Raw genomic sequence first — 4,058 nt, forward strand, 5'->3', positions numbered from 1 at the left:
GCCCGACACCCCGCCCGACACAACAGTGATGAGGTCATATAATCATGATTGTAATCACGATATCGTTTATTCGAACATTTTCGTACGTGATTCTGCAGAAACGTCTTTCCAAACGCCCCTTTTTTTGTGTTTCATGTTTGTGATTCTAATCATGATTATATTCAATTTCGACTAAACGCAATCATGATTCTGCAGAATCATGATTTGAATCATGATTCAAATCATGATTTTAGGGTAAAAAAGTGGCGGATAAACGCACCCTTATGGGGTGTTGCAAGAAAGTTACGTTGCAATTGATTGCAAATCGACTGCAACTTTGCAGCCGATCCCGATCGACTGCAACTAGCAATCAATCGCCAATTTGCGTTGCAAGAAAAAAGCTTGCGATTGAACGCAAGTTGCAGCTGATTTGCAGACGATTTGCAGCTGTAAACAGGGTCTGCAGCACAAGACTAGCGGATGAAGCAAAATAATCCTTGCAATAATCGTGATTGTGGAAGAGAGTAAGTAGAAAATATTCATTTTTCACTGCTTTCTTTCTCCATTATGTATGTTTTCAGAGAATTTATATGTTTTAGACCTATGCCAGGGAAAAAATTATTTTGTAAAATGTGAAAATGTATCTTTATCGCCAGTCGAAATTTCACCTTCAAATTTTTTTTTACCACACAGTTTAAACCCAGTCCCACACTTGACTTTTTGTGTCGGTAATGCACTGTTGTACCAACAACACGGCAGGACATTCCCGGTGCAGTGCTGTTAAAAATCACCCTGAAGCAAGTAAATTTGTAGGCTCTAATTATGTATGAAACATCGAAAATGACCTTAAAAGATTATTATTGTTCATATTTGAAATGATTTTTAAGTTATATAAGTTTCAACGGCTAATAACCATCCAGTAAATGGATTCAATGCAGTCGAATGGCCACAACTTTTGAGAAACACTCGACAGAAAGCAATTTTTTGTTTTTAACTTAAAGGATTTTTAATCTAACGTTAGGCTTTAAATCAAAGACTTCCATTATTAGATCCTCTCCATTAGTCTCTCTTTTTTAAGAGTCTGTCTAATTAAACCTATTGGCCACATCTGCCACATTCTTTGGGAAGTTTTAACATTGAACAGGGAGTTGCCCGCCCGGGGCTCTTTTTAAAATTTCTTACGGGCAGATTGCACAAGAGGTTCTTTGCAAGGACAGTCTATTTGTGTCGTTGATTTGTAATGATGTGCCGTATGAGTCACATTTTTAATATCCATCACATATAAATATAAAAAGATATAGGGCCTACATGTAAGCCTAAATAAATCTATTTTTTAGATTCAATATGTAGGTCTACTATGCCGGGGGGAAGGTACTTAGATTTGGTTTGGACAAAGGTGTGCGGCTGAAGGTTTGAAACCCGTACCCATATTTACAGGTCATTTCGGCTAAAAAGGTACCCATTATTAGGGATTCATTACAGGGGCGGATCCAGGATTTCCACAAGGGGGGGGGGGGGCACATTTTCGCCTGGAAAACTTGACAAGCAAAAAAAAAAGAAAAAAGTTATCGCCCAAAATGTAAGGTAATTTTGTATTTGCACCAAAGACAAGAGTAGAATATGGACCCATGTTTAAGGCCAGTATCTAAAAATTGGGCCATGTTTAGGGATTTTCCAGCATAAAATCATACCCCATGTTTAGGGATTTCTTCCAAAAAGGCGACCCATTCCAGCGGCACATCCCCATATGCATTATTTTGTGAGTCCCCCCCCCCCCGGGCTACTATTTAACTGACTCTAGTCTTAACTTGATTTTTATGCAAGCACATAAGGTGCTATATAGATGACAGATTTTTTTTCACTTTAAATTGTTTAATGGATGATTACAATGCTTTTCCAGGTGCTTACAGTAAAAGGGTGTCTCATATGGTGCATCATTATCATTTTATTAATATTGAATGCATAATCATGATTTTTTTTTTACATCCTTTTACATCAAGCACAATACTCGGGGGGGGGGGGGGCATATGGTCCCCCTTCACATTTTTCAGAATAAATCTGCCACTCAAAATTTTATTACCGCACCACTGACTGGCGTTTTACTTTCAAGTCTCGCGCAACTTTTGAGACCAAATTTGCAATTCCCAGGTACAGGGTCAGGAAATTTTGCAACATTGTGTTTGTTTAAGTACATGTCAGACAAAAACATGATTACATGTAAAAAGTTAATTGGGTAATTTTTTTTATTGATAATAGTAATTTAATGTCACTGATGAACTTTGTCTTGAAAAAAAAAAAAAAAAAAATACATTTAAGAAGTTAAGAAAAAATATTAAAAAAAAAACATGAAAGGATTTTTTTTTATACCAGATTTTTTATAGTAAAGTTGTTAGGAATGCTCTAGAAAGGAATATGTACACCAAAGTTTAGCATTCGATTACAAGCTTTTTTTAGTAAATTAAAGCAAAAGGTATGATTCATAATTTTTTTATTGCGCCGCCCATAGCTGAGGAACCATAGTACCCCTCCCCAGGACAGAAGTGACTTTAATCAAAACACCCTGGGACTACTATAATGATTAACACACTGGCAACTGAGCTTAACTTGTATATTAATTTCATGAACATGTTTTATCTCTTTGCTTTTTGCTTTTAATTGCTTACTACAGTTATGACAAGGAAGTCTGGAATAAACCGAACCACCATATCTGTGTCTGCTACCATGTGTGTTCTTGCAACCAGCTGATTGATTCATTTTATCAACTCTTGAATGGTAGGTTACATGTAAACTGTATTATTATTAATAATTCACCATGATTGTAATGCGGATGGGGGTGAAATCTGTACACATTGACCAAAGGATAATGCAAAATGAAAAAAAGGCAAACACAAATCTCTATCTTGACTGGACTTCTCAGCAATGAAGACATCCCATTGATGGGGGGGGGGGAGGGGAGGGGGCGGTTGTTGTGCTCATCCAAGGTGTACTGTATGAAAGTGTGTATTTTGCTTTCATTGATTTAATTTATTGCATATTTTAATTTCCATGATTCATTTATTTGGGGAAAAACAATCAGTTCACACTTTTTTAGATTACATCATGGCAAATTGCCAATTACTATGGTCTCAGGAGTAAGCCACTTTCCCTCTATCATATCATCATGTCGGTGCAAACAACGCCCTTACCAGCAGGCATAGGGGCATTTCTGCACCAATGGGGTGCACAAAAATGTTTTGCTAAGGGCGTTTTTGCACTGAAAGGACAAAATTTGAACTAACCCAAGCTACATGTATGTATAGTTATGGGCTTGCATTATTTCCTATATTATTATTTTTTTATGGACAGGTTGATTATCAGAACTGAATTCAGAGCTGCTCCTGTCTGTAGTAAGATCATTTAGAGTGGACTTCAGAATGAGGGCGTTGCTTGTTTAAAATCTTCACTCCATGAAGCTCTCCAAATTCATCTCAAATTAGACTGCTTCTGGAAACCAGATTTGTTCCTTCAAGCAGAGACGCTTGTGGCTTTCCTGACTGGACTTCTATGGATTCTTCATGCCAACCTTAAGGACTGTGGTCTTCTGCATGATACGTCAATTTCAAACAAGACATTCTGTGGTGAAACACTTGATGTAGATGATATGAAATTTTATTTCATATAACTGAATCTCAGAAGTAATTCCTCGGGAGCAAGAAACATTGAAAAATAAAAATAAAAGGTCCATCAATAATGAATGTCTTGAGCAGTGTTCTTTTTTTGTGCACAGATCAATGGATCTTTTCAAGTCCAAGCAGGGATGTAGTCAATGCTGACCTCGAGGCAACATTTTGCTGGCCTTGGTCCGAGTCACTGTACAGAATCTATAGGGCCGTCTGCACCATCCCGAAGTTTCAAATTAGCGCGCTATTTCTGATCCGGCAAATTATCCCGATCTGAAAAATCTCGAGATAGTTGGCGGTGCAGACGCAATTATCGCGCTAGTTCGTAGGATTAATCTCGAGATTGCAATCCCAAGTCAACTCGGGTTTATTTGCAAAATAGCGCGCTATTTTACGAATTATCCCGCTAATTCGTCGGTG

The 4,058-nt window shown here is 37.6% G+C and overlaps 1 long non-coding RNA gene across 1 annotated transcript; it reads left to right on the forward strand.

The window, feature by feature from the left end:
• Positions 1 to 446: 446 nt before the first annotated feature.
• On the forward strand, positions 447 to 3,709 carry LOC135155509 (uncharacterized). The gene is made up of 3 exons (XR_010294655.1): positions 447 to 503; positions 2,648 to 2,751; positions 3,325 to 3,709. It is a non-coding gene; the product is annotated as an uncharacterized LOC135155509 (long non-coding RNA).
• Positions 3,710 to 4,058: the final 349 nt, after the last annotated feature.

This window comes from Lytechinus pictus, chromosome 9 (assembly GCF_037042905.1).
Source record: "Lytechinus pictus isolate F3 Inbred chromosome 9, Lp3.0, whole genome shotgun sequence".
NCBI lineage: Eukaryota > Metazoa > Echinodermata > Echinoidea > Temnopleuroida > Toxopneustidae > Lytechinus > Lytechinus pictus.